The sequence below is a fragment of the Enhydra lutris genome, unplaced genomic scaffold (assembly GCF_002288905.1).
Source record: "Enhydra lutris kenyoni isolate GAN:26980312 unplaced genomic scaffold, ASM228890v2 scaffoldscaffold4, whole genome shotgun sequence".
NCBI classification, from domain to species: domain Eukaryota; kingdom Metazoa; phylum Chordata; class Mammalia; order Carnivora; family Mustelidae; genus Enhydra; species Enhydra lutris.
In genome coordinates, this window is record NW_019154088.1 from 43360180 (window position 1) to 43366446 (window position 6267).

A 6267-nucleotide genomic window follows, 5' to 3' on the forward strand; every position below is an offset into this window, starting at 1 on the left:
TTAGTCCCCAATTCCCATGATTGTAGTCAAGGAAGTCAGACAGAAGATTCAGAATAATTAAAAATTCACAAACAAGTGGTCTCGCAAAGAGGCAGTAAAAGTCAGGATCTGTGGAAACCAGGAATGAGAAATTCTTAAAAAAAAGAAATTATGATAATTTTGTAAGAAAATCAGTAAGAAGACACAGGAATGGGGTTGATTAAAGGAAGAGAGATAGAAATATTGAGAAAAAAAATAAGGTAGATAAACAAACATCCTATTTTCTTCACATTCAGTAAAGCTTCCATGGCTGTTTTTCACATTTTGTGACAGAAAAATTTGTCTGTGATATTAGAGCCTCTATCAATAGGAAATATTCAGATTTTCCGATTCTGCATCTTCTGAGCGTGAATGGTTCTTCTCACATGGACTGGCCCCTTAGAGATGTTCTTGTAACTGCATTTCTCCTGCTAATCAACCTGGCAGGGCTTGGAGGTTATTAACACTGACCTACTTTCAAAAGTCCTGAGCTGAAGCCCCAGGATATCTAGTTGTATAGAGAAACCCAGACAGAGGAAATGGCAGTTCTTCTATGTCTTTGTGGGGAAGAAATCATCCCTGTTAATTAAGTGAAGAGTTTGAAAGGTGCTTGGAGAATTGTTTGTAGCTCTCCTGCAGAAGAAGTTTTCTTTGTCATGTCTTTGGAAGTCGAGACTCCCGATCAAGTTTTTCCTTTGTGAATTAGAATCCGAAGTTTTTTCACTAAGGAAAATTAATTCTTTGCAACTAAATCTCTAAGTATAAATAAAAATCATAGATCTCAAATGTAGGTTTGGGTTATCTACCTCTTTACTCTTAATTAGAGTTCTAAGGAAATGGTTTAGAGAGCAAAAGCAGTGACATACATCATAGTCAAAAGCCCAATTTTTAACTGGATTTTTAACTGCCATTTGTGTATCTCTCCTTGGTTATCTGCTACAAGTTCTGGGGGTTGAAAATAGTGTCTCCAGTTAGCTAGGGCACCAGAGCCTGGGCCTACCACTCCTTTAGTCTGTGTGTTGCTGCAGAGTTGCTGGCTTGTTTAGAAGCCATTACCATTTTGCCCATTAAAGAAAATGGAAGGGTGGCTCTGGCATACCAAAGTAAGTCTTCCACTGTCTGCTAAACAATGGAAAGAGCTTTGCATTTTGGAGCCAAAGCTGGGCTCAAATTTCTGTCTGACCTCTTTCTCGTTGTGTGGACCCCGGAAAGATTACTTATTTCTTCAACCCTCATTAGAAATATGAGAATTCTGTACATTGGTTGTGTCATTTGAGGTGCTGCCATGAACCTGGTAAGCAATTTTTAAATAAGAGCTACTTTAGTATTTAGGCATTGATTAATAAAGTGTTGTCCCTTTGAATCTCTTCTTAGAATTGAAGTCATCTACTGTTTATATACATCTTCATTCTTGACTCAGGTACTTAAGGATTCAGCCATTTGAAGAAATGGATTTACTGGGTCTTCAAATTATTTGCATGCAAGTTTTCACAGAGGAGGCATTAAATTGCATTTTGAGCACCCATTATCTCCAAGGTCATCTTCTCAAACACCCCTTTTTCCCCATTATACTGCCTATCAGGGAGAACTACATAGGTTGCACTCTGATTTCTATCTGAACTGTTGTAGCTATTGCACAAAATGTTGCTAACTTCTCTTTCTTTATCCTCTACCTTGGAGCTCAATATAAGCCTATGTACAGCATGCCTACCCCACTTACGTGGTAGACTGACTACTTCTCTCTTTCATAGTCTCTAACTAAGCCTTCCTTTGCATTTAGAGTCCCTAAGTTAAATTCAGTCTCCTTTGGCTATTGTCATCTGCATTGCTATAAATAGTAATTGTCACATAGTAAAGGTCATATAAGATTACCTTTTTAATAGCCTTTAATTCTTCCAGCTGTTTTATAACTTGGATCCTGCCACAGACTTTTAAAGTTGCCAGACTTTTAAAGTTGCCAGGATTCTTTTCACCTGAATACTTAAACTATGTGAAACAAAAATTTCAAACAAAAATATACTGAGGATTCTTCATATTAAAATCATTTGTTTCTGATGCTATAATTATGTATCATGTTTCAACTAAGTAGTAAATATATAAATAAAGATACCTATTTTTGCAGTGCTCTAAGAAATAGAATAAAATTAACAAGAAAAGCAATTCTGGTTATTGACCAGACTTTGGAAAGGGTCTCTATAAAGAAGGGGTTGACAAAAGATAGCCTGTCAAATCTGGCCCACTGTCTCTGTAGGGCCTGCAACCTAAGAATGGTTTTTACATGTGTAAGTGGTTGAAAAAACATCAAAAGTAGAACAGCATTTTTTGAAAAATAGAAAAATATTTTACAATGCACGAAAATAACATAAACCCCAAATTTCAGTGTCACAAATAGAGTTTTGTTGGATCACAATCAGTCTCAGTTGTTTACATTGTCTGTAGTTGCTCCCGTGCTGCATCGGCATAGTTCAACGGTTGCAAAAGAGATTGTATGTATGTTCTGCAAAGCCTAAAATATTTACTAGCTGACCCTTTGTAGGGAAAGCTTGCTGGCCTCTTTTCTAAAGCCTTCGCTATAGGGAATTGTCATTTATCTATTTTATGATTTATATTATACTTTCCTAAGTGTTTAAGCTTCTTCCATGTTATTAAATGATGTGTCTAACACACTATGTAAGCAGCAGAGCTTGGGTTTTACATATCTTCTCAACAAGACCAACATTGTACATTTAATGAAAAAAAAAAAAAAAGAATGTTCATGTTGGAAGAAAAACTTGTATTTTAAACATACACAATAATTTTTCTCTTTCAACTATCCAACAGGATTTATTCAGACCCAGGGATTTTCCAAGTAATTTATAAGGACCTTATCCTTGGATTATTTACAATATAATAGATTGAGGAATAAATACATTCATGAAATAGCTGGTGAAGTATGGGGTGAATTCATAATATTAAGCTGTAGATTTTGTACACACATGCAAGTGAATGCAGCAGAAAGGGTAGTATGAAATGGAGATAACCTGGAAAAGAGTTAAAGAGTGGTATTTTCCTTCTAACTTTTGTGACGTGTGCTTTTAAATTTTGTCATAAAGATTTAAAATGACATCAAACATAAAATGGAAACTGTTAGATAAACTAAGATAAATCAGCTTTATGTATCTTCTTTCATACTAGTATCTGAATAAATGATATTCAATAAATGGTAGTTATCATTACTATATGATATTTTCAGTGGAAAACAGATTGAAAACTCCTATAGATAGGGAAAGCATATTTGAAGAGTAAATGACTAATTTTATAATTATATATGTATTATATATATATATATATATATATATAAAATGGCAAAATTATAATTAGGTATTGATTATCTACTTTTGGCCGAAAATTTGATGTGGTATAAAAAACTGTACTGTGGGCAGGTTGCAGCAGCTGTTGTGGGGAGAGGCAGTGGGAGCAGAAGGAGCCTCAACAGTGGGCAGGCCAGCTTCCAGAAGGTTATCCGTGGATTGTGCACCACAGCGGCCAGCAGGCAAAGGCATGTGCCTGCCCTGCAGATACAATGCCCAAGAGGAGGGTCAGCTCTGCCAGGGGGATGGCAAAGGAGGGCTCCAAGAGGATATCAGCGACGTTGTCAGCCAAATATACTTCTGCAAAAGTGTAAACGAAGCCAAAAAAGGTGGCAGAAAAGGATCAATCATCAGACAAGTGCAAACAAAAGGGGAAAGGGGAGCAAAGGGAAAACAAGCTCAAGTGGCTACCAAGAAACAAAGAAGACTTACCTGCAGAAAATGGAGACACTGAAAATGAGGACAGCCCAGTCTCTGACAAAGCAGAAGAGAAGGAAGCCAAGTCTAAATAATATCATGTACCAGGTCTTTCCAGTGGTCCCTGTCTCCTTTCTTGTATAATCCAGAGGAACATTTCTATTAACTATTTTGTAAATGTAAGTTTTTAGTAGCTCTAGAAACATTTTTAAGAAGGAGAGAATTCCACCTCATCCCATTTTTTAAGTATAAATGCTTTTTTTTTTTTTTAAGAGAGGAAATTTGCTGGTTGTTTCATTTTTGGTACACCCAGAAAATAGTGGGATGTTGAATATGAGAGGCTTTGATTGTCTTGGGTGTCATCTTATCATCCCATAGATATAGTTTTTATGTCCTATAATACCAGGCATACTAAATGGCACTTTGGAGTCAGTCGTGCATTTAATATGTCTTGGACATTTTAAATTACTTCTATTCCCATGTTGTTTTTGGTAGAATTGTTTCCTAAAGAAAACTACTTTTTGATCTTGGCTCTCTCTTCAGAATTTTGTGCATTCTGAGACATCTGGGTCATGGTATTCCACTTATATTAGTAACTTAGTTAACGTGTTGTGCAAGACTGAAAATTTGTGTATGTAGTGCATACTATATTAAATTGTCAATTGATGGGACTCAGCAATGTAACAGCACATCAACAGTTGAAGATATTGGTACTTGATCGACTGTTAAGGGAAATTTGCCTCCAAATTTTCTGCTGGAAGATCACTGGAAGAACTTTTAGAAAAGAATCACAGCTAGGTGATTTTATAGATTTTCAGTACGTATGTTAAGAATTGTGTACAAATTGAAATATCTGGACTGATCCTCAGAACAACCCCAAAAACCTCAATTATGAAAAATACTGTACTGTGATGTAGCAAAAAATATTATAAAAGCTTTTTATTAAGGATAATTTGAAACATGTGCAAAGTAGAGAGAATAGTATAATGAACCATTTGTGTAGCCATCACCCAGCATCAAAAATTATCATTTTCATTTTTAGAAAGCTCCTACCCACCACCAGAATATTTGCCTGCAAATAGTGCCTATATGGATCTCAAAAAGGTAACCACTTAAAAAAATAACATTATCACAACTAAAAATAATATTAAGTCATCATCCAAATAAAGGACATACATTTGAAATTAGTTACTATGTCCTTAAATTTATAATTTCCCTGCCCCTCCTTTTTGTCCATGAAATATTTATTGAAGAACCCAGGGCATTGGCCCTGAAGACTTCCCTGAATTATTAATTTTGAGGATTGTACCACACTGGTGTTATCTAAAATGTTCCTTTGTCTCCTGTATTTACCTTAAAAGGTATTTGGAAATAGAGGATTGATTAAATTCATTTTCAATTTTAGAACAAGAATACTTCATAGAAAGTTCCATCAAGACGCCAGTGAATATTGTGTGTCTTTCTTTTTATGATTTGGGGGACCTGATCCTTGCCTAGAACCATTATTTCATTGGGGTGACATTATAATTTCATCCTTCCTTTTTAACTTATTAGTTGGAAAACTTATATAAAAGGAATCTTCTCATCACCTTCTCACACATACAAACATATTAAACATACTTCTTTGATTATGTTTTCAATCAATTGCAGTTATTATTATTATTGCTCAAAATACTCCATTAAAAAAATATTCCATTTTTGGAAAGGGGGAATTTAGCTACAAAATTTTAAACTTTTTTTTCTTAAAGAGTTTATTTATTTATTTGTCAGAGAGAGTGAGCATAGGCAGAGGGAGAGGGAGAAGCAGGCTCCCTGCTGAGCAAGGAGCCCGATGTGGGACTCTATCCCAGGATGCTGGGATCATGACCCTAGCCGAAGGCAGCCGCCTAACCTACTGAGCCACCCAGGTGTTCCAAAATTTTAAACATTTTTAAAAGTTTCCCTTAATATATGTCATGAGAGTTTCTGTGTGTGATTTTGTTTAAAGTTTCATTTAAATAGTTTTAATGCTTTTTCTTTATATATGCAATGAATTCTTCAGTGTTTTTCATTATTCAGCTAACTAAACCTTTCAATTCACTTCTTAAGTCCTATGATCATGTCACCTGAGATGAGGCTCCCTGGTTGTCTCTAACCTTCACCAATTTTTTTTTAAATTTTTTTATTTGATGTAGCTTAAAGGAGTTGCCTGCAACCAGAAAGGGCTAAGACAGACAGGTTGAAAATAAAGAGATTTGGTTCTTGCTCTGACTCTGGCACTAAGGAAGATCCAACTTATCAAATTGGTCTAAATCAGCATATTCCCTAATGATATTCTTCAAAACCATAATTCTATGGGATCCTTTGTAAAAGAGTTAATAAATTTGGGAATATTGCCTATAATTTCCCTGTCTTGGTATGTCACTAGGCCTGTTAGCATCAAAAAACTCTGAGAATTTTACAGGAAAGAAATCCATTTAACTTGGTATAACTGTGTGGCTTC

At 35.3% G+C, this 6267-nt stretch overlaps 1 pseudogene; it reads left to right on the forward strand.

The window, feature by feature from the left end:
• Positions 1-3580: 3580 nt before the first annotated feature.
• Positions 3581-3880, forward strand: LOC111139770 (annotated as a pseudogene).
• Positions 3881-6267: the final 2387 nt, after the last annotated feature.